Source organism: Mixophyes fleayi, chromosome 2, assembly GCF_038048845.1.
Source record: "Mixophyes fleayi isolate aMixFle1 chromosome 2, aMixFle1.hap1, whole genome shotgun sequence".
NCBI classification, from domain to species: Eukaryota; Metazoa; Chordata; class Amphibia; order Anura; family Limnodynastidae; genus Mixophyes; species Mixophyes fleayi.
Window position 1 is genome coordinate 72,875,936 of NC_134403.1, and position 25,907 is coordinate 72,901,842.

Here is a 25,907-nt window from a genome sequence, read left to right on the forward strand (position 1 = left end):
TAGTGCTTTCACCCACAAGCTGGGGCAGATCTACACTTTTAGACTTTTTTTAAGGGGAGGGGTGATTTTGCATAGCCACACCCCTCCTTCACTCTAATTGGTTGGCCCTAGTTGGCCCCACCCCTGTCACCGATGATTGGAACTCTCCACCGCAATTAATTGGGATGAAGATTGCTGCTAGGGGACGATTGCCCCGATTGCCCCTTCTGGATCCACCAGTGCTTGAGAGATATTAACTGAAGTCAGAGAGGCTTCAGCTGAAACCCATTGAAAATAACAGGCAATGCCATCCTCAGATGGCATTACCTTGCTGAGAAAAGCAAAGCTTAATAAGTTGGATAACTTCACAGTCCCCATATTAATATATGGGATCTGTGTTAAGCAACATTAAATACATTATGGAAGGAGAAATCTATGATTTCTCCTGCGTTGCAGCCTTCATAAATTATGCAATGGACATTTTACGGTAAAACTGCTCTTTTCTAAGTTTTTTTTTTTTTTTAAACAAGTGTTTATTAACGGTCAAAAAAGAATTAACTGTGCAAATTGATACATGTTATATCAAACAAAATATATTCAGTACATTGAATAGTGAAGTAGGAGTCTCCGTGCTTCAGAGATAAAATAGCACAGATTCAATGAAATAAAGACCGGCATTTTTATATTTAAAAGAAAAGAAAGAAAAGAAAAGAAGAAGGAAGAGAAAGAGGAAGATAAAAGAGAAGATGAGATGAGAGGTGGAGGGGGAGAAGGGGAGGTGCGAGGGAAATCCCTCTTGAGTCAGAGGCAATGAAATGGGAGGGGGAAGAGTTACGTAAGGGTAGGGGGTGTGATTAGGTAAAGGGGGAGCGGTATTGGAAGTAAGACATCCAGGGGTCCCAGACCTTGTTAAAGGATTTGGCCGTATTTCGTATAATGCTAGTCATGTATTCCATCTTATACGTATGCCAAATCCTATTAGTTACAGCGGAGAATGAAGGGGGGGCAGCCTGCTTCCAATCTATGGTAATTTGACATGTGGCCGCTGAAATAATGTGATGAGCAAGTTTATTTTGGTGTCTAGTGGCCGTGGGGAACCCGAGAGGTAGAATGAAAAATTTAGGGTCGAAGGGTAAGGGGGTTTGAATTAACATTTCTATCAAGGCTTTAATTTCGCGCCAAAAGGGAATCAGTTTCGGGCAGTCCCACCATACATGTAGGAAAGAGCCCGCGCCAGAGCATAGACGCCAACATCTGTCAGAGGAATCAGGCAGTATCTTTTGTAGTCGAGTAGGTACATAGTACCACCGGTAGAGAAGTTTGTAAACATTTTCCTTTATTCGGACGCAGATTGAGCTGGAGGCAGCATTGTCCCGATTTTCCGACCACTCCTCATCATCAAGAGGAGAGCCCAGGTCATGTTCCCATGACATCTCATGAGGGTCTCGAGGAGGAGTAGAGGGAGCAATTAGTTCAGAATAGATAATAGAAATAAGACCTGACGTCGATGCCTGGCGCCGACACAGTGTTTCAATTGTTGTGGGATGTCGAGAAATAAGACGTGGTTTGGAGAGGGAGTGAAAATTGCGAATTTGCAGGAATTGATAAAATATCCGTGTGGGCAAGCCAATTTTACTTTGAATGTCCGTAAATTGGGGAAATGTTGTACCGCGGGTTATGTCATTTAGGAAACGTATCCCTCGGGAATGCCACGGAAGGAATGCGGAATGGTGTAAACCAGGAGGGAAATCAGGGTTATTAAAAAGGGGGATAATTGGTGATGGATGCGGGGAGAGACCATAGAGCCTGATGGATAAGTCCCATATAGCCAGAGAGTGGGAGATTATGGGATGAGACAAAGCTTTTTTGGGGCGACGTGCTCTTGGAATACACAGAAGGGAGGCAGGAGTAAGCATCCCCAGACTTTCCGCCTCTAGTGTCACCCAGACCCTAGCAAAAACAGGGCTGTTCCATAGGACACATTGAGCGATTTGGGCCGATAGGTAGTATTTTTTAAAATTAGGTATACAGAGACCACCACCCCGCGAAGATCTCTGCAGGACCCCGAGTCGTACTCGTGGGCGTCTACCTGCCCAACTAAATTTAGAAGACTCAAATTGGAGGAATTTAAATACATAGGGGGGAATTCGGATAGGTAAGGTTTGAAAAAGGTATAACAGTCTGGGAAGGATATTCATTTTAACAGAGTTTATACGGCCTATCCAGGAGATAAATTGGAGGGACCAGGTGTTGAAATCTTACTTAATTTGGGAAAGGGTGTGGGGGAAATTAGCTTGGAATAGATGTGAGAGATTTTTGGTAAGGAAGATCCCCAAATATTTTATTTTATGGCGATGCCAAGTGAAAGGGAATATTTGATCTAGGATTGCTTTATCTGTTTTAGGGATATAGAAATCCAAAGTTTCGGTTTTGGCAGGGTTAATTTTATAGCCCGAGAAGTGCCCATAAGTATCTAATTCCGAAAGGAGTGGGGGGAGAGAGGTAATGGGGTTGGACATGCTAATGAGGACATCATCTGCATACAAAGCAATTTTGCTTTCCGTGGAACCGACCTTTATACCGGAAATGGATTGGTTGCAATGAATTCTGGCTGCTAACGGTTCGATTATAAGGGCGAAGATCAATGGGGAGAGGGAGCAACCCTGGCGAGTGCCATTAGAAATTGTAAATGGTTTGGCGGTTAGGCCATTGACCGAAACCGTAGCAGAAGGGTTTCTATAGAGAGCCAAAATACCAGTTAGATACCTACCACAAAAGCCCATGGATTCGAGAACCCCCCTCATAAATGTCCAAGAGATACGGTCAAACGCCTTTTCTGCATCCAAGGCCATCATGAGGGAGGGCAATTTTCCGTTATGTATAGAGTGGATCAAATTGATGGATCTTCTAGTGTTGTCGGGGGCCTGTCTTCCTGGGATGAAGCCCGTTTGGTCCGGGTGAACCAGTTTTGGAAGCAGGGGGTTAAGCCTGGTAGCCAAGATTTTAGCATAAAGCTTGAGATCTACGTTGAGGAGGGAAATGGGTCTATAGCCACTTTTTTCTCAGTTTTTATGGCAGTTCGTACTTTAGTAAATAGACCCCAAAGAACTTGTACTCTATGTACACACTTGGAGGAGGGGTCCAAGCTCAGCTGTCAGTTACAGTGTACTAAATCTTTTATTTATAAGGTGCTATAAGACTTCCGGAGGGGCACACAAAGGGGGTTAGAACATTCAACACAATTAGAAAATGACATAAATATATATAGATAAAAACGATGAATACAGATAAGTAGAATAACAAATAAATGGATACAATTAACAGAATACATTGCATGTATACAAAAACAGTTCAGCATAAGACAAATCAGGGTCAGAGAGAAGGATGGAGAGTGGACAGACAGGAGGCATAGGGTAGAAGACCCCTGACGTCATTCAGTGTTTTATGGTTTCCATGGCATGGCATGGGTTAATATGGACAGTCTGCTGCAGTGGAACACAAAACATGGAGATCTTTTGTAGGTATGTGTCTAGGGGTGGGAAATATGTGAGTGTTGTATGGGTGTGTGCAAAGGGGTGGGAAATATGTGTGTACGTTTCTGGATATTCGTTTACGCATTTCAAGCTGCTGGCTCTGTGCTGGTATATTATGACTTTTTCTGTCTCTTAAGGGATTCCGAGAGTGGTGAGGTAACTCCAGCTGCACGGAATTAAACCCCTGGAAACAGCTGGATGAGATGCAGCCACAGCTTAACCACCAGGACCGCTGTGTGCTGTGTTTTCCTGTCGCGTTTACTTTTTCATGGTATCACTGTTAGTGATTTCATATTTTTCTAGGCACAATATGTAATTCAGTGGAACATTAACATCACTGAGATGCCAGAGACTAGGGAATTAAGTTATATTGTAATACACCCAGTCTAGGTATGTTTAAAAATTCAATCTCCAAATAACTGTGCAGGAGGAATATATATATATATAAAACCTTTGCTTGGTCAAAAGTTATGAGCCTGGTCAGAGTTATGAAAATGACAAGAATAAACAGACAATTTAAAGCACAGGCCAAGACGGGGACGCACAGGCCAAGACGGGGACTATAATCAGATTGGCATCTATCCAACTTGTCAACCAGTCCTTGGTATTTTCATGGGAGGTCGTGATTATCAGTACAGGACTCTTCTGCAGCCTCTATGTACCCACGACAACCAGTAAACAGTTACATAAGTGTTCTTTACAGTGAGTGTGTTCTGCTGACTTCACAATTTGCTGTACTGAAGGAAGCCTAGTCAGTCAAATAATGCTGGCCCTTATCTGTTATAACAAGAGTGGCCTGGGGCAACTTCTCCTTTGTTCCCTGCCCTGAACCCTTAGTTTCATTTCTTGCGACTTATTTTCTTACAGTATTAATTTGTGCTGAAATAACAAATTAAAGTGGATGGGTGCCCTTGTCACATTGCAGTGTTTGCAGCTACTGGTCATAAAACTCGCTATCTGTCCAAAGAAGGTGTCCCAGGGTAGGATGTGAATTGATCATGTGACACATCCAAGCCCAGGATGCCCTCTTCGGCCAGGTACGATACGCTATCGCACACTCCCATGGGAATTGTGATAAATATAGGTGATGTGGATGGGGATTTCTGTCCCCTTTAATGTTACAAGTTATGGCAATTGAATAATAGAAAGGCTGGTAACCCAACATTGTGTAATGGGCAAAACGGCTCATGATGCATTGTGTGGAATATCAACATGTGGGCTCTGTGTTTGGAAGATCAGGATTTAGGGGGCTGTGGGTTGCACGTGATTAATGCACAGTTATTGTTAATCACATTTAAGATATAAGAAACTATAGACAACCTTCAAAGCAAAACAAACTGTACTGTACATCCTGCCTTGGAAAATTCTACAGACCACACTACCCTGGAAAGAGAAGCCAATGCAAGGGGTTCTACAAGAGCTGGTAATGGTGGCACTGGCTGAGGAATACATTTATGACTTGTGTCAGCTTTCTTTAGAACTATACAAGTTGGTCTGAATGCAGAACACTGTATTTTACAAAATATGTTTAGAATTCACCATTAATCTGTTTAGTACAGAAAGTGTTATTCATAGTATAGATAATAATGGGGACCCTTTCAGGTATGCTTTTGTGATGGGTGCATTCCAAAGCATTAACACCCAGTCACTTTTTAAAGCCTATGTCAGCACTCACAATAACATTTATCAATTAGGACATTACCAGAAGCTGAGGATTAAGCACAAGAGTAAAGTTTAACTTCATGTAGTGTTGCACTAGCATTCTGTTTCACTGGGCATAGGGAGAGATGGAGAATTGAGACTGCATGAAATACACTATAATACTGGGTCAATTTTATTTATAACTGTTTTTGGAGAATACAAATAAAGTATACCTTATCTAACTTATTTTTTTAATTATACTATGACCTAACAATTCTACTCTGGGAACTTTTGCTAGCCTTAACGTATGAAAACTGCATTTACGCAATTATGACACATTTCGGTGTGTGTAGTTTTCCCTTAAGCTGCGTACACACTGATGCAATCTTACTACAGATGTGATTTCTGTAATGATTTTACCAACAACTGAAACTCCAGAGGAGCATGCCGATTCATGCGTACATGCCTACATGATTTACCATCAGATCTAAGATCTTTTTCTCTCATAACACTCTACAGATATCTGCCTAAGCTGCCGGCCGTGAGTGCATACTGTACACACTTTCACATTTGCCTGACATCATTTCATCATTGATCGTGATTTTTAGGAAGCAGCACGGTGGCTATGTGGTTAGCACTTCTGCCTTACAGCACTGGGGTCATGAGTTCAATTCCCGACCATGGCCTTATTTGTGAGGAGTTTGTATGTTCTCCCTGTGTTTGTGTGGGTTTCCTCCAGGTGCTCCGGTTTCCTCCTACACTCCAAAAACATACTGGTAAGTTAATTGGCTGCTGACAAATTGACCCTAGTCTGTGTGTGTCTATGTTAGGGAATTTAGACTGCAAGCTCCAATGGGGCAGGGACTGATGTGAGTGAGTTTTCTGTGGAATTAGTGGTGCTATATAAAGAAATAGTGATGAAGTTTAGAAGACCACACCAAACAATGGAATGTGCTTTGGTATAAACATGATCATGGGAGTGGACACAATCTTGCAATATCTTACCAAATGGTCATTTATTTTGAGATCTGCACGATAATTGCATTAGTGTGTGTACCCAGCCTTTAGCAACACAACTATTAGGACTGCACTTCATGCTCAGATTCATTAAGAAGAGGGATGATAGACAAAGGATTTAAGCATACTTGCCAACTTTATGTAGCCAGCATTAGGGAGATCCTGGGGAGGGGGAGTGGACGGACGGCACAATTCGCATCATTTTGGCCCTGCCCCATGTCAAAATTGTTTTGTCGCAGGGTGCATGGCCAAAATACCACGACTCCCCACAAATCGCGTCATTTTGCCACACGATGGGCAGGGTGCTAAAAACTTGCCTGCTCTCCTGGGAGTCTAGGAGACCTACCCGGAATTCGGGAGTCTCCCGAACATTGCGGGAGAGTGGGCAAGTATGGATTTAATGGATTCAATACATGAAAGATTTTATTAAGAATCAATTACCAAATAGATCATTATTAAAAACAGGCAGTCTACAGTCAACTAACAGCTGAGTACAAAACTAGTGCTGAAAAAGCATAACATAATGCACAACTCATCAAACATGGTTACAGAAGAAACAAACAAGAATGGGCTGTTGCATTGAAGTAAGGATCTCACTGAGAACTAGCATATGATAAACAATATTACTTGGTCTGATGACTTTCCTCCCCTGATACAAATATTGTCTTAATGCTAAGTAGGTGTATCCCCTCATGCGAACAGTGTAACAAAGTAACAAGCCAAATAATGCACAAAGCGACAAATCTATGAAAGTTCTGGGGTTTATATTTACTAAATGGCTGGTTTGAAAGAGTGGAGATGTTGCCTATAGCAACCAATCAGATTCTAGTTATCATTTATTTAGTGAATTCTACAAAATAACAGCTAGAATCTGATTGGTTGCTATAGGCAACATCTCCACTTTTTCAAACCCGCAGTTTAGTAAATATATCCCCTGGAATGGGATGAAACGGTATAAGCCTTTTGGGGCAGAATTCCACCAGCAACCAATTTACATATATGGAACACATTGAAATTAAGGGCAAATGGTCGGATAACTTGGTAGTATGCAGATATGCCTAATAAAGTGGCCGCACAATATATACATTTGTTAATTTCTCAGCAAGCTTTACTATTGTACAAGTAGTACAAGCCTAGGTATCTTTGGGTAGATGGTGGATCAGTGCCTATTTATTTGCAATTTGCATTGAAAATACAGTGATGATTTCGCAATGTGCACAAAGATAATACTAAGAAAGTTCTTCATTGGTTCAGGGTTTAAGAGATTCCAGTACAACACTTCTCTGATGATACCAGATTCCTGCTGTTAAACTGTGTATTAATATAAGACCAAACACCATACATTTCTTAGGACATGAGCCAAAAATACCTTTAATGTAAATTTATCTTTGTATAAATAACCTTTAAGACTTACTAATTAGGAACTTTATTAGAAGTGAACTATTTACAAGTGTGGGTGCAAATGTAAGTGTATGTGCTCTGTTTACCTAATGGCAATCGCACGGAACACTATTACAATCAATATTTATTAAGTTAGAATGACTTCATCCAATTATTCGAGTTCAACAAACCATATACACATGCCATGTATTAATTCCGCCAGAAGGCAAAACATAATGTAATAATGTTTATGAAAGAAAATGATACTCAACAGCACAGAGCAATCCTACATCATCTTGCAGTTCCTTATTATCTGTGTTACCACATCTACTACAGAGCCAGTCCATGAAGTCAGTAGTTTTTCTGTAGTCATTTCTCACATTTCAATCTATCTTGATGTTTGTGGTTTCAGAACATGACCTCTTGCTCCTGCATTCACTGCCAGTCTTGGATCTCATGAAATGCCTCCATGTACTTGAAAGATTCTTTTGTGTCATTCCACATCCTTCCCAATTTTTTTTTTAACTTGCAAACTGGTAGACAAGAGGTAATATTGATACATGGAAACAGTTAAAATGTGTGTGTGTGTTTTTTTTTTTAAGAAATCTCAGCAGATCTGACTGCTAACTAGATATGTTGTTATCTTATCTGTGCTGGATACCGGAGAATGATTTTGCCTAGTCTTTAACTGCGGTGTATGTAAGTTCAATATCCCTAGTGATTTGTATAATTTTCAAATTAATCACTAAATTATAAATATTAGTCAGTTGGTAAACTGTAAAAGGCTCTACTGAAACAGCTCCTGTTGTTATTTTGTTATTTGTACAAGATCAAGCAAGTATTATGTACTGGGCATAGTGATATATTATTATTAATATCGTTAATATTATTATTATTTTTATTATTATCTTTATATAGTAAAATGGATTACTATAGTTTACTATATAAATATAATATTGACAGACAGGTGCAATTTTCATCAGTAGCCAATAAGCTTACAGTATGTTTTTTGGATGTGGGAGAACACCCTTGCAAACTTGGGGTGAACAAAAATATAACACAGACTGCACTGGTCCCGGCGCTGTGAGACAGCAATGCTTATCATTGTGCCACCAACTAAACGGGAAAATTTAATGTTGCACAGTGGTAAAAACAATTTATTTCTCTTCATTAGACCCTTCAGTTTTCATTATCTACCTGCAAACATCAGTTGCAGGTCTCACCAAATTGTCACTGTCCTGTGACACTAATGTCCGTGATTTTTGCAGGCAGGAGTGGGCTGGCCCAGGGGGCAGGGGGCATTTGCACCCCAGGACGGACAGAAAAAAGTCTGCACCAGCTCAAGTCTCTATTACCAGTCCCAGAGGAGGGGCCAGCCACCTTCCATCATTGACCCTGGATCCTTCTGATCCATTCCCACTCTCTCCCCTCCTTCCCCTTTGTGTGACCTATCTGTGAGAGACCCAGTGTAACATGGGACGGAACCATGTGACAGATGCAGTCCCATGTGTGAAGTGCAGCAAGACCGCAGATGGAACAAGGAAAGCGGTGGAGTATGGTAATATAATGTGTGTGTGAGGGGGAAAGTATGTTAATATAATGCATACTTGCCAACTCTCCCGGAATGTCCGGGAGACTCCCGAAATTCGGGTCGGTCTTACGGACTCCCGGGAGAGCTGGCAAGTCTCCCGCATCCGGGAATTACCTTCCTGAAGTGACGCGATTCACGCGTCATTTTGTCAACCCGGGGCCAAAATGCTGCGTTTGCCGTGCCCCGCCCCCTCCCGCCCTCCAGTCACGCCCATCTCCCGGAAAACACTTGACAAAAGTTGGTAAGTATGATATAATGTGTGTGTGAAGAGGGGAAGTGTATTAATATAATGTGTGTGTGAGGGGGGGAAGTATGTTAATATGTGTGTGTGTATGAGAGAGAGGAGGGGGGTATGTTAATATAACATGTGTGTGTGTGTCTGTGAGAGAGAGAGAGAGGGGGAGTATGTTAATATAATGTGTGTATGTTAGGTGGGAGTATGTTAATATAATGTGTGTGTGTGTGTGTGTGTGTGTGTGTGTGTGTGTGTGTATGTGTGTATGAGAGAGAGAGAGAGGGAGTGAGCATGTTAATATAATGTGTGAGGGGAGGAGGGGTCTTAATATAGTGTGGGAGGTAGGCTATATAATGGTGGCGTGCAGGTAGGGGCTTATTATTTAATGGGTGGTATTATATTTATGGGGTGATGGTGGGGCAATTTAATTTATTGTTTGGGTTATTAAATTTAATAGTGGACAATATTAATTTAAGGTGAGATGATGGGATCTTTAATTGAATGTGGGGCTGAGTTTGGGGAGGAGGACTATTTATTAGTATGAATATGAATTATTTAATGCCGGGGATGGTTGTGGGAAATGGTATATATTTATTAAACGTAAATGCTATTTAATTTGTTGCTGAGGCTGTTTGGAGGGAGGGAAATTGGTTTATATATTAAATAAGAATACTATTTGTGACAGGATGGACCGCCTATGCCACCCTGTCTGTTGTTGCTGGGAACCGGCTGAGTTTACTTTGCCACCGCCCCCTTCCCTTATTCTGAATATGTCCCTCCTGCCACAGTAGGAGGAGCCTGCTGTCAACACTGAGCTCCTTTATGGCGATCAGAACCACGTTCCTTCTGGGTAACTGTCACTGCTAGTGTACTCCTGTGCTGGTACACTTGGGCTGGTACGCCTGACCTCTTCCTATAGATCCGGGTAGCAGGCAGAGCAGTGGTACTGGAGGGCTGGGTCCAACCTCAGAAACAGCCGGAGAACAGTTTAGATTTATGGTCTAATCTGCAGTCACAGGATTACAGCAATATTGAAGATGTTTTCAAGCACGTCTTTGAAGCAAGTGATGTTTATTTGCTCTCACACTGGTTTAAGGTACCAGGTGATCAGGTCAGATGGAACATCAGAATGATACATTTCAGTGTACAGGACAGTGCTTTTAATACAGATTTGGATACAGGCTATTTTTAGAATCAGGATGTAACCTGTTTACCAAAACATAGTTTTTGTCACTCACCGGACTGTGAGTGCTTCTTCCCGGACATTTAGGAACCGTGGCCGTCCTCCATCCTGAGGGACTGCGCATGCGCAGCCCTTTCTATACCTCCAGTGTATGTTCCTTTAACTTAATTGGCAGATCAGGCAACCTCCCTATATTAAGCACCTGTGGTCATCACCACATTGCCTGATCTTGGAGTCTCATTCCCCATGAGTCTCTGAAGGTGTTCCTGTGTTTCCTCGTTTATTCAGCCCAGCTGATCCCTGTGGTTTCCAAACCACTTCTACCTCTGTGGTTTCCAAACCACTTCTACTACTGTGGTTCCCATACCACTTCTACCATCTACTGTATCATCGTGACTGTGAGCTGATTCCTATCCGCTGCCTCCGTGCACTACAGTCTTCTAACCACTTCAACTCTACCTTGTATCATTGGGACTGTTAGCTGATGCCTATCCGCTGCCTCCGTGCACTACAGTCTTTCATTCACATCCACTCACCTGTTCATGATTGTGACTGCCAGCTGATTCCTATCCGCTGCCTCCGTGCACTACAGGCTTCAACCTGCAACTCGTCTGTGTTTCATCATCGTGACTGTTTGGCTGATTTCTATCCGCTGCCTCCGTGCACTACAGTCTTCAACCTGCAACTCGTCTGTGTTTCATCATCGTGACTGCTAGCTGATTCCTATCCGCTGCCTCCGTGCACTACAGTCTTCAACCTGCAACCCGTCTGTGTTTCATCGTGACTGTGTAGCTGATTCCTATCCGCCGCCTCTGTGCGCTTCAGTCTTCAGCCCTTGTCAACTCTCCCGTGTTTCCTTGAGTCTGCTGCCACTATTGCTACCCGCTACTCTCCGTGATCAACTGTTCCAGTTCAACTCTGCTCTGGTGTCCCATCGTTACTGCACCTGCTGGTTGCTATTGGCTACCTCCGTGTTCCCGCAGAGACCCGCTGCTGTTACTTCTCAGCGCTACGCATCCATCTACTGCTGATCCGCTCTCCACGCCTTCCTGGGTTCCCTGCTGGTCTACCTACCTGTGCGCTGCACCTGCTAGACCACCGCTTCACCCATCCAGGGACTTTGCATCCTGCCGGCCTCCTGCCGTTCAGGTATCTCTGCACTTCTGTCTGACTGCCTTCTCCTGAACCACGGTATGCATACTTCCCATTGACTGTGCTGTGTATTGCATACCTTGCTGGACTGTGTTGGTTCTCCCCTGGAGTGTACTATCCGCTGAGTCTATTGCCATCATTGACTGTGTTATCTCATGCTGGATTACTTCAAGAGACTTTCTATATTGGCAGTGTTGTTCAGTCATTTATACATTTATATTGTGCATATTACTGTGGATCAAAGTCAAGGTGCCCGTGTATATATTGTGTTGCAGTCTCTCCCCGTGCACCTCCTCACATATATATTCAGTGGTACAACTTGCTAGTGGCAGACCACTGACCCCTGTTTCCAGTTTCACCTGCTCCAGTATCCTCTCACATAGCAGTGGTACAACTTGCTAACGCAGACCACTGACTCCCCGGATACCTCCACTTGGATTCCATTCCTTCACTCAGACAGCGGTACAACTTGCTATCCGCAGACCGCTGACTCTCATCACCTCCTCGTTTCTGTTGGACATTCCTCCTCACTATAGCAGTGGTACAACTTGCTACCGCAGACCACTGACTACCTTCACGTGTCCTTTGTCCATACAGTTCCTCGTGTATTACTACCTCCATATTGCCAGTGCTGCTAGTCATAGACTTTCCTGAGCATCTCATCATCTGCTATTTCCTGTTCCGTGATCACCCTGCTACCAGAGTACCATATTACCACCTATACTGCTCTGGTAAGCCTATCACCTGGTGATTCCTGGGTAAAGACTCCTAGTGCCCGTGACAGTTTTACATGCATTGCAAAATTAATAATATTTACACTTATCTGTGAAACTCTGTGATGTCCTTTTTTGCAGGAAATCTAGTAGCACATCTTTAATTAAACCTTCCTGTCTTCAAGTGAACCCTCACACATGAAAAGATCCAATCAACATGAATCCTTTCTTTAGACAGTCGCAGAATACACATTCCCAAAGACAGGTATAACCCCAAACAAAGCATTTCTTTACACCAAGATGTACAAAAGGCTTTCAAAAGAAAGACTTATAGTATCAGATATATACATCAGAAATAAGGCATTTCTTCTAGAAAGGTTAAAACAGAAAAACAAATTTTCTACCCTGGTCTCAGAAATAACGATTTCCTATCTCAAAATATACACAATCAAAAATAAGTGCATTGGCAATTATATAAATAAGCGCACTGTGCTATTTACTTTAAATAGATTTATACCAGAAGTTATTTATCAGTGATCCAGTCACACTATTCATTTAATTTTGTGGCTGTTTGAAGTGAAATAGGTATATTTATTAATTGTGTATGCTATTAATTTAATGTCAGGACTGGTTGGGGGAAATAGATCTATTTAGAAAATGTGAATATTATTATTTTAGTATTAGGGCTGGAGGGAGGCCTAATTATAAAACATGGGTGCTATTTATTTGACACCAGGCCTGGTTGCAGTTTTCTAAATTGCATGTACCTATTTTTTTTTCCAAATAGGGCCTCCAACATTCCGGATGCCGACAAGCAGCAAATGAGCTAAAGAAACCAGCAGCCACAGGTGGTGAAAGTGGCAAGAACAGGTAGAAAAGAGCAGGACAGTCTGCCAACTTTCCTGAATCTGGTGGGGCAGTCCCGAATTTAGGTGACTGTCTCGCTTAGTCAGGATTTGGGCCGACTGCAAGGACAGCTGTTAGGTATGTCCTGCTTCACACCGTACTGCTCGTGAAGACAGAGCTACGTGCACCTAACAGTAGTGCACAGAGTATTGCCTGTATATTTGTCTAAAATGACAACCATGTTACATCATAGGGGCCCCCTGTATAAATTACCCCAGGCTACCCAAAGCCTTAATCCAGCTCTGGGATAATTATAAATTGCACTGAAAACCACCCTTGAAGGATGGGCCACTACTTATGGGCCAGTGCTGCATTCTTTCCCCCCAAGTTAGTGTCTGCCTGGCATTACTTCAACGTGTCTAAGGGCAACAAGCAATATAGGCAGCATTGTTCAGGGGCAGCATAAAATGGTTTTATAGGGTGTATTCCATAGTTGCCTACTCTTCCGGAATGTCTGGGAAACTCCCAAATTTGTGGGAGTTCTCCCGGACTCTCAGGAGAGCAGGGCAACCTCCCGCATACTGCCGACGTTACTGGTGAAGTGGGTGGGGGTGGGGCTGATTGGGGCATCTTGGCCCTGCCCCCTGCTGTAATAAGCCAAATTAGGTTCAGTTTAGCAGAGGGGTGGGGACTAATGAAGTGATATGCGTGGCCACACCCCCAAGACGCAGCATGGGGATCTCCCTTCCTGGAGGTGAGTTCTCCATAGTTGGTAAGTATGGTGTATTCATTCACAAGGTGCAATAGTACAGCATTTACTCTAAATATAGTCCTGAGTATCATATTTGAACACATGTAAAATACATGTAAATGGGTCTGATGCTAGAAACCATTTTAACAGTATCACCATGCTCCAATCTCTAGTGAAAACACAAGTAAATGCACGTGGAACATGTTTGCGCTTGACACGTGTTTCCATTTGTGTTTTCACCAGCATTAAAAAACTGCTAGCGCAATGTCACTGGGTACCTTGTCTTAGGGCAAAATGTGATATAGACCCAAGTTCAGGACATTGTGCCACATGAAAAAGCTAAGTCACCCTTATATAAACTGTAGTTTAATAAAAAAACATACAAAAGCATTTCCCCCTGTTGCTATGTGCTATGTAATTTATTTTTAACCAATACAAACCAACTAGGAGTAAATTACTAAAGTAGATTTCACATGGCATCATTGGTACACTTTCTACTATACACTGGGGTCTCTATTTACTAACACCGGAGGAGTCTTGCACAACACTGTGAACCAAAGCCACAAACTAACATTAACGCACCTATTTATGAAAAAGTGGCTATAGGGATGGTTTTCTGTCACCTACAAATGCAGCGTTAGAAAACCTTCTATCACCCTAAGTTTCCTATTAAAATATTACAACTATTTTTTCATTGAATATCTTCAGCTATCACCATCCTTCCGTGTACTGCCGCAATCCCTGTTAAATAAGCTTTGCCAAGTCTACCGCCAGAGAAAGCCAATGACAATTATTGCCAACGTTTGCTGTGGTTGTCTCTCAACTCTCCTACTCATTTTTGCTGGGGATAGGGCTTTTCTCTGGTTAATAAATAGAGCCATTAGCTTTGATCAGTCTAGTACAAGGTAGACATGAAAACAAAAGCCTAATTAATTGCTCTGATTTATGACACTCTAGATTAGGCATTACACCCACTTTCAAGTCTTTTATGAAACAAGCCATTTTGATATTGTGGAAATGCATTTAGCTTTAATATCAAGAATGTGGGTACATATCTACAACTGATTAGGCATCATTTGTTAGTCAACATACTAATATACCTCACTGCCTATTCTACATAAGACAAATATAATTGTTACCACTTGCAAGCAAAAGGCATAAAGAGCCCAAATCAGCCCCCAGCTCTTTTTTAAACACTTCTGAAAGCCTCATTCATCCAGCTCATGAAATTAGTCATTACTGAAATCACCGCAGCAGCAACATCATTTTGTATATCACAATCCATCATGTGTGCGGAATGTTAAAAACAAAATAAATAAGAAAAATTGTCGTATGCAACAAATACAAATCTGAAAAGGGTAATTAAAGACCCCTATTATGTGCTGATGTTGGCGCAGCAGAATTGATTTACATTAAATAGCTACGGACTGGAAACTCCTTTATCAGATTTTCTTTTAGATTGCATGCTTTTGGGCGAGTTTATCACTGGGTCCCACTGACAATGAGCAGGTGCAGTGCAAAAATTACCATCTTTTTTTTTACCACCAAGGGTTATATTTACTAAATTGTAGGTTTGAAAAGTGGAGATGTTGCCTATAGCAACCAATCAGATTCTAACTGTCATTTTGTAGAATATACTAAATAAATGACAGCTAAAATCTCATTGGTTGCTATAGGCAACATCTCCACTTTTTCAATCCCGCACTTTCGTAAATATACCACCAAGTGTCGGGCAGCACGGTGGCTAAGTGGTTAGCACTTCTGCCTCACAGCACTGGGGTCACGCGTTCGATTCCCGACCATGGCCTTATCTGTGAGGAGTTTGTATGTTATCCCCGTGTTTGCGTGGGTTTCCTCCGGGTGCTCCGGTTTCCTTCCACACTCCAAAAAACATACTATTAGGTTAATTGGCTGCTATCAAAATTGACCCTAGTCTTTGTCTGTGTGTGTGTTAGGGAATTTAGACTGTAAGCCCCAATGGGGCAGGGACTGATGTGAATGAGTTCTCTGTACAGCGCTGCGGAATCAGTGGCGCTATATAAATAAATGATGATGATAAAGTGTCAGCACTTTGCTTCATGGGTTATATTATGTTTCTACAATGTGCATCATTTTGGCCCCATCTGGTCTGTGAATTGAAAGCATGAATGGTTCCTTCCTGTATTCCTGTGCCCCTTCCTCATCAATAAGGTACAAGGGTCTTTCCAAATAAATAATATTGCTCTTCCGACCCTTGTATACTTACAGTCAAGAAAGGGTATAAGGTGAAGTATTTCATTCAAGAATCTGACTTGTGTATTCAACAATTTAATTACTCCAAGGAGGTTTCCGTCTTCAGGCAACTTTAATTTATTGGCTTCTCTGAGCCACCATTCAACTTTTGCCAAATGTATTGCGTCGCCATTCTGCCTGTCTTCTGTGTTTTTCAGCAAGATCATTATATCACCCAGACAGGGTTGTTATTCTTGTTGCTGAATCTGAAAAGCCCCTCCATGCTTTCTCAGTTCACACAGTTGCAGGTGAATCAGTCAGTAGGCATATGTTTCAATAGCTGGGAAATATGGTCTTTTCTCCTATACAATGACATAATGCAATGTCGGTTTGATTTGAAAGGTAATAATGAAATTAATAATCTGTCTAAGGAATAATTACTGGACATGTAATCAAAAATATGTAGCATTTTGATACATGAAGTCATCACTGTACAGTAATTAGCAGCAAATGAAACACAAATTATGTGTGTTTGTCAAACAGAGTAAACGTGTATTATGGCTTTCACCCGTGGCTGGCGAGGAGAGAAAGAATGCACACAGGACAGCCTGGAGGTAAGTCGTGGCCCCTCGTAGGATTTGTTACACTTCTCAAGCCCATCTGGTTTCCATTGAAATTCATTATAATTTTCAGTGATATAGACCCATGTAAAGAGGTGAACAGGGAATTGATGGAAATGTCGAACTGGTGGTATGGAAAATGTACGTGACTGGAGTTTGATAGTTTTACAGTGAAGGCAGTAGGAGAAGGGACGGCATGACATACCACGGTATCCTGGCCTACTTCCACCACTGTGTTCCATAGAATATGCAATTCCAGTGTAGCACAAAATGCTGCTCACACTTGAGGAACACTTGTAACATCCATTTTTATTAATACAATTTAAAGCAAATTGTACAGTATTCTGTCACATTTAGTTTTAACTCACTGTAGGGCCCTGCTGAAAAATATGCTTAAGCAACTGTTCTTCCAAGTATAATCCTGCAGGGGATGTAACGTGTGCCAACATATTGGGGGCTGCAATACAATAGTGGATATAATGTCATTAGACTACAAATGGGGGAAACCAGGATCTTAGGACATCCAAGTTCTCTTCCCTCCATTGTTCTAACAGACATTGCTTAAGCACACTCACGTATCTATAATTCCATTATTGAAATGTCTTAGATGATTTATAAAACCTATAGCTCACCAGATGTGGCTGAACTACAATTCTCAGCAAGCTCTGTCTTATTAATACTTCTACTGTGGAAGAACATGCTGGGGACTTCTATCCTACATCCTACATGCAGTTCTAATTCTTAATGTACAGTTGGAGCAAAATCCGATATGTTCTGTGGCACACAGCAATACACCCATAATTGTCCCATAGACTGTAAGCTCTCTGTTTTAAACAGTAGTGTTTATAACTGTGTTTGTTACCTATTGTAAAGTGCTAAGGAATTTGCTGGCGCTATATGAATAAGTGATGATGATGATAAATTGTCAATGGAAGCAGTTTAATAATACTCATTGATTGATAATACTCATTGATTGATGCTAATTAATAAGCCAGTTGTACTTAACGGAATACAAAGTTTTGGAAGTTCTTGGGACATTCTGCTATTTAAAGCTCTATGGAAAATGTCTCCTGGATAATTGTTTAGAAGCAAATTAACTGACCTGGTAACATATGCATTTCATGTTCAGCAGTTGAGTCCAAAGAGTACATTGATGGGGAACCTAAATATTATTATTATTATCATTTATTTGTTAGGCACCACAAGGTTTCCGCAGCGCCGTACACAGTACAAACAGTAGACCATACAGGGTGACACAGTACAGAACAAAAAACACAAAGTACCAATACTTCAGAAACTCCGAGCAGACATATGGGGTGAAGACGGAGCAGAAGAACAGGTATGGAGACAGGAGGGGAGAGGGGCCCTGCTCATACGAGTTTACATCCTAAGGGAGGGTGGACAAAACAGGCACAAAAGGGAGCCTTCGAAGTAAGGGGGAGAGAAAAGAGGGGCCTGGGGAGAGAGGGGAGAATGAGCGGAGGAGGTAAGGGGTTAAGCGGATGATTGGTAGGCTTTAAGGGACAGGTGATACAATTCAGGGGCCACATGGGCAACACTTTAACCTCCAAAAGGGCCGGGCATTACCCTTAATCTCAGTAACAAATTAAAATAAATCATTTGATCAGAGAAAGGACCACCTGTCTATAACAACATGCCATCAGGTATTTTACCCAAGAGTTCCAAGCTATAACAAATAAACATGACAATAAAGTAGGAAGGAGCTGGGGGCCACAGATGAAGGCTCGGAGGGCCCATCACTGCACTAGTATGTTATAATGATGTAACTATTAATAACTGGATCCAGTGTAAGTTTGACATTCAGGCATATGTTCTGTACTAAGCACTACAGACCGGGAGACCTGTGTTTCCGATATATAAAAATGAAAGAAAAAACCCCACCATGGACCGTACAAGTGTTTTTATTACAGACTCCTCCTCGCTGACATAAGTATTGTCTGCTTCCTCTGCAACAGTGAGTCAGAAATCCTCAAGACCCACAGTCCTGGGTTATGACTTTTTCATGTGCCTAATGCCAGAGGGCTAGCGAGACATTTCCACAAACAGAAGTTAATGACCTCATTCCACTTCCCACCTTCCCTACTGATGTTTTTTAAGGAAAGTTGATTTAGTTAATTCTCCAAAACCTTACAAATCCCTGGCATACAAATGTAACACACAAAGATAGTGAAATTAGCAGAACATCCATCCACCTGGGACAGACAAGTACATTTGCGATGCTAGTTACTTCCTCATTAGTGACATATAAGTATTCTAACTACCTGGCTACATGCATGTTTTAATGCAAAACTTACATCTATTATTTTTTTTTGCTTACCATAAAGGAGGTGATTACATAATGACATATTGTGCACTGAAATTACCTATATATAGATATACTGATATATTTTGTACTTTTCTCTTTATTTACACATGTCTTTGCAAAATGAAATTAATTGTATATATCAGTTACTCATTTTGCATATATATCACAAAGAAATCCAAATATTATTAAACTTTAAAAAAACAACTCACATTTCAAAGTTTTGGAAGCTTGTTCCCCATATTATTTACACGGACTGTTATGAGTATTCTGTGCATAGCATATGTCAGTCAGGAGATCGCACACAGCAGATGGGCTAACACATCCCAGGATATAATATCATAAACCCTAAGTTGTTTAATTGACATGTATCATACCGACAATAAATTCATACTCAGTCTATACCAATCATATTTAGTGGTAATCTGAGTCATTCTTAATAAGTATCTGTCATTGATACTGTTTGCACCAAGTAATGATTAGCAACATTCCTGAGCCTAGTTTTCCTAGAAAGCATTTACAGGTTAAGAAAATGCAAGATTATTTTACAGGAGGATAAACAAATTCCTTTAAAAAAAAAGCACTTAGGTGAAGGAATCTGAACTAAATTAACCCTTTTTTTTTTTTTGTTAGTTAATGGAATATACCCATTTGGCAGAAGAGGAGTGTGGAATTTGTATAATATGAAATGCAATTATACAAACTTTTTGAGCATGATAGACTTTCCCAGATATAGCTTGTATTTATGGCTCGTGTAGAACGGGAGTAGGTAGTAATATTTCCACCACAGAATTTGGCTGTTATACAGAGATTTTTGGCTTCTGCAGGAATGCAACAAATATCACCGGAAAGGAGTCAATCAAGAGTAGGCATTGGGTTCAGTTTACTTGGATACCTGAATATTCTGCAGCAGAAGAGATACAAAGCTATATATATATATATATATATATATATATATATATATATATATATATAAAATGCATGGAGAGACTCACCAGTGGTGTGTATATGCGTCTATAGCTGGGAAACCATAGTAAGGGGATGTGGTTCTTCAGCGCAGTCTCTTTGAAACATCACAAGATCCACTATGCAGCCGGAGAGAGTGAGAGTAACAGCAGTCAGAAGAACAGAGAGTGAGAGAGGAGGAAAGGGGAGGGAGGGCAGGGAGGGACCACTCAGGAGGGAGCTATGGCTGTGTTCAATTGACAATAGAAGGAAATGCTTTGCTTGACCTTAACCCCATTGCTACAAGAAGTTAGCAAAGATGTTCGCCTAAAACAAAATGAGAACAGTGGGAGCAATCAATTTCAGTAGCAGCTTTGAAACCTGTCTACTGTAGGTGTTAACTTATAATATATAATATGGTCATGTGAATACCCCCTCCCTCCCCTCCCAATTGTAAGGCACATTGGTATTAAGGAATATGTATTCCTTTAATAAATAAAGGATAAACTGCATAGTAAGAATGTATAACGTAGTTGACATACACGAGATTGTGTTAATGGCTTATGTCAAAATATATTTATATGGTAGGTTAATTTCAATATGTTATTTTACCTCCCGGAAAACGGCTGCATTATTAAAGCTGCAACTATTTTCAGAGCACTAAAAACGACTTTTCCATTAGTGTTAAAGGGGTTGCCTCTTCAAGAGCCATGTATTAAATGTGTGTGCATTTAAGGAGGGGATACAAAGTTATTTTGCTTATGTACAAAAAATTTTTTTTTTTTACCCTTCATGAAAGACTAAAACACAGGACTACAGCTGTGCATACGCTCAGCTAATATAACGAAAGTCACACTAGCAGAGGCTGTCTGCTCCTGGGCTGTATTACTCATCACTAGGGTTACCACCTGAACAGTTCTGGGGTGTACTGGCTGGTTACCAAAAACTACGGTTTCAGTGATTTAGAATACAAGACACCTTCAATTAAAACAGTACTGACTTAAAGTGAAATAATAAGCTTCAAATGCAAAAATAAGAATTCATTAAGAGAGGGGAAGGGAACTACCAAGAGTATGGGGCAGAGAGAGCGCTCAGCGGGTGATCAGGAGCAGAATATTAATTGTATAGAACTTCTTTGCTTGAGAATTGTTTCTGCTTGCCCTACACTGTGTTGTTAGCTTTGTAAGAACTGTCAGAGCAGATATAGTCCTTTGTGTTATCCTCTTTTTAAAGCTAAATGCTTTTTCTGAGTACTTAAAGTGTCCTGTGTGACAGGGTCTTCCAAGATAAAATGTATGGAAGAGCATATGACATTAGCATGAGTGTTTGTGTGACTCCACCCTTAACAGCAGATTGATGAGGGAGGGTTTGTGTGGCTACAACCTTAACGGCAGATTGGTGAAAGAGTATTTGTGTGACTCAACTCTTAACGCCAGATTAGTGATGGAGTGTTTGTGTGACTCCACCCTTAACAGCAGATTGGTGAGGGAGTGTTTGTGTGACTCCACCCTTAACAGCAGATTGGTGAGGGAGTGTTTGTGTGAATATACCCTTAACAGCAGATTGGTGAAAGAGTGTTTGTGTGACTCCACCCTTAACTGCAGATTGGTGATGGAGTGTTTGTGTGACTCCACCCTTAACAGCAGATTGGTGAGGGAGTGTTTGTGTGACTCCACCCTTAACGGCAGATTAGTGAGGGATCAAAGACCAGGGGGTCAGCATACATAGAATTTTTAAATGCTTTACTCAGTGAATACATCTTCTTCTCTGTAGAATTACTATATACCGAAGGCTAAAAATATAAGGGAAATTTGTTTACAAGTTGTGCCCATATAGAAATGCAAATTTATATCCCAAATTTGATGAGAAAGACGAGCACATTACAGTATGTTAGGGATTACAATGTCAGCACACATCTGATTAGGGATATATAACAGTATAAGTGTATGCTGTCTCCAAATGACAAATTACAGACTGTATATATGTTTAAAATGGGCTTAATTTATGCTTACTATGTGCTAGGCTACATCGATATACAGTGCATTCGGAAAGTTTTCACAGCGTTTCACTTTTTCCACATTTTGTTATGTTACAGCCTTATTCCAAAATGGAATACATTCCTTTTTGCCCTCAAATTTCTACACACATTACCCCATAATTACAACAAGAAAAAAGTTTTTTGAGATTTTTTCAAATTTATTAAAAAAAGAAATCACATGTACAAAAGTATTCACAGCCTTTGCCATGAAGCTCAAAATTGAGCTCAGGTGCATCCTGTTTCCACTGATCATCCTTGAGATGTTCTTACATCTTAATTGGAGTCCACCTGTGGTAAATTCAGTTGATTGGACATGATTTGAAAAGGCACACGCCTGTCTATATAAGGTCCCACACTTGACAGTGCATGTCAGAGCACAAACCAAGCATGAAGCCAAAGGAATTGTCTGCAGACTTCTGAGACAGGATTGTCTAGAGGCACAAATCTGGGGAAGGGTACAGAAATATATCGGCTTCTTTGAAGGTCCCAATGAGCACAGTGGCCTCCATCATCTGCAAATGGAAGAAGTTCAGAACCACCAGGACTCTTCCTAGAGCTGGCCAGCCGTCTAAACTGAGCAATCGGGGGAGAAGGGCCCTAGTCAGAGAGGTGACCAAGAACCCGATGGTCACTCTGTCAGAGCTACAGCATTCCTCTGTGGAGAGAGGAGAACTTTCCAGAAGGACAACCATCTCTGCAGCAATCCACCAATCAGGCCTGTATGGTAGAGTGGCCATATGGAAGCCACTCCTTAGTAAAAAGCACATGGCAGCCTGCCTGAAGTTTGCCAAAAAGCACCAGAAGGACTCTCAGACAATGAGATACAAAATACTCTGGTCTAATGAGACAAAGATTGAACTCTTTGGCATGAATCCGATTGAACATCTCTGGAGAGTTCTGAAAATGGCCGTGCACCGACGCTTCCCATCCAACCTGATGGAACTTGAGAGGTGTTGCAAAAAGAAATGGGTGAACCTGCCCAAAGATAGGTGTGCCAAGCTTGTGGCATCATAATTAAAAAGACTTAATTGCTGCCAAAGGTGCATCAACAAAGTATGGAGCAAAGGCTGCGAATACTTATGTACATGTGATTTCTTAATTTTTTATTTTTAATACATTTGCAAAAATCTGCAAAAAAACTTTCTCCACGTTGTCATTATGAGGTATGGTGTGTAGAATTTTGAGGGGAAAAAGGCTGTAACATAACAAAATGTGGAAAAAGTGAAGTGCTGTGAATACTTTCCGGATGCACTGTATATTTTTTACAGTTTGTGTTTGTTTTACACATGTCTAAGAAACATCAACTGTACATACATCAGTTGCTTTTTCTCACATGCTTACTTATATTCAAAAAATAATGATTACACTAAGGGGCATATTCAATTGTCGGTGGAAACGCCAAATATCTCGCGGTCTGCGCATTATTACCGTTATTACGATAATAATGCGCGGAAAAAATGTTACTGTGGTAATTTTCTTGATGGATTTCAGCTCGCAGCTCCCTGAGCCGCGAGCTGAAATCCAGCTAACTACTACCGTAATAACGGTAGTAGTTTTTACGCGCCGTGGAAACGGCACAATTGGTACTGAGGTGAGAACAGATGAATTCGGGTAACCTCTTTTAGTACAGCTTGTCATACAGAGAATATAGGGGTGCAGAATAGCCCCTATTTAAATTAGCAATCAATCCAATCAGAATCCTATATACATTCACATAGATGTAAGATAAAACTAAACATGGTAGATCTTGTATAGGAGAGACCATGTTCCCTATGATTATGCACTTGCTCTGCTGTAGCTTAGTGGCATATTTAGTAACTAGCGCATTTTTGGCACAATCATTTTCATTCCTTATCGCATTGATTGTGAGCATTTATTAAAAGTATTCTGCTAGTACCGCACTTCCGATTAATGCCTGTACTGTCGAACGCAACTTACCAAATCGCTGCTTGTTTTCATCAATTGTGATGCAGACCACTGTTGTAAAATAGATCTGCGCATTCTTCGTCCAAAAACTTAACATCACACAAAGACACCAATGCGATAGTGACTGGAGGGGAGAGCAGATAAAATGCGGTGAGGGATCTGAACATCCCTCTACCGCAATGTTCTCCCCATAGGCTTCAATAGCTAACACTATTCTTCAGTTGGCGTTAGTCATCATGCACATGTTCCGAAAATCTTTGATATTCAGAACTTGCTAAATCATGAAAAATAGCAGGCTCAATAGAAACCTCCGATATCTGCTGCAATCCCCTAGTTATAAATCAATAGGATCCTTAAAAATGTGTTTATCCCCCCAAAACTACTGTTTTCACGGGATTTTAAGCAATAATGAGCATAATAAGTAGACCCCTTAGTGTTAAGTCCAGGCCTCACATTCTCCCACTACACATTATGAGCCTGATTCATCTTCGAATAAAATTGGAATGCAACTTTAGTTTAAAAAACACATGTAACTTGTACATCTCTATTTGAATCTGGGTATAAGTTTGCTCCGGTTATACGGTACTTGCCATATGTAGACAGATAAAACACAGTGCAGGATGCACTCACTGCATATGTGCATCGTAAAGTCCCATCAGGACGCATGCAAACAAAAGACAACTCTTAATACTCTAATCATTAATAAAAATATATGTTTAAAAAATAATCCTTTTTTTTACATTAAATACATAAATCAGGATGTTCTTAATGCGTACTATACCTAAAATGCATTTTTATAGTTTCTCTTACTTGCAAATACATGTTCTGGCACACATGTGTGTAGTCATCACTATCAGTTGCCACTTAAACCTTTCCTGTAGCTGGTGCAAATGATATGGCTAAAAAACACGTACCTAAGAGATGTCCTGAACTTCAATTGGCTGCATGCGCATAAGCTCAGCCTTGGCATGCCCTTACTGTACATTGCCTACATTAGTCCCCCCCTTCTCACCTCCCGTTCCATAGGCAGTCGGAAGTGTCATTTGTGTGCGGACATGAATTACATGCAATTGTGTTCACTGGCATAAGTCCCGTTCTGGCACATGCGCAGATCAATTTCATGCAAGATACAGCACGCAAATGCGTTCAAAGATGAAAGACACAATGGGGGGAATTTAACTGGCCGTGTTACTGCCGAAAGTAACGTGACCTGCGCTCTATTACAGTAATAGTGCGCAGACTGCGTTACTTTCTGCAGTAATGCGGAAAATGGAATTCCCCCTATATATCCAAATTTGTTGACCTGGCTGTGTTAGGCATGCTGGACACCAGCTCCTGTTTGACTTTAGTTAGGATTAAACTCGCTCTGTCTTGAGTGCTACCTGGTTTTGACCATTTGTTTAGTGACTGCCGGCATATTTTCGACTCGCACTGTTTTGACAACCAAATTCTAGTTTCCTATTCCATATCTCTGTCTCTATCTCTTCCTTATTAGTGACAAACTGCGGTTGTGCACATAAGTAATAGCTGTAAACATAGATTGCTCTATGGTAAAGGCATATTGTCTAGTCTCCTGGAATGTCCTGAAAACTCCCAAACGTTGTTGAGTCCTTCCAGGTTCCCGGGGGAGTAGGCCACCCTCCTGAATCCTGCTTCTCTTTCCTGTGAATTGGACGGGGCATTGATGACGTGAATCACGTTAAGAGGCCCAGAACTTGCTGTCCAAGGACGCACTTTTCAGATTTGCAATGGAGGTGGGCTGTGATGATGTGCAAATCGCACCCCCTGCACTTGGCCTTGGACCTCCCCTATGAGATCATGCA

At 41.2% G+C, this 25,907-nt stretch overlaps 1 protein-coding gene across 1 annotated transcript in view; it reads right to left on the minus strand.

Moving 5' to 3' along the window:
- Window positions 1-20,259, minus strand: part of HDAC7 (histone deacetylase 7) — a 273,723-nt gene extending 253,464 nt beyond the window's left edge. The window contains exon 1 of the mRNA XM_075199264.1: window positions 20,171-20,259. The gene's annotated coding sequence lies outside the window, so the exon portion shown is untranslated. The remainder of the gene's footprint in view (window positions 1-20,170) is intronic.
- Window positions 20,260-25,907: the final 5,648 nt, after the last annotated feature.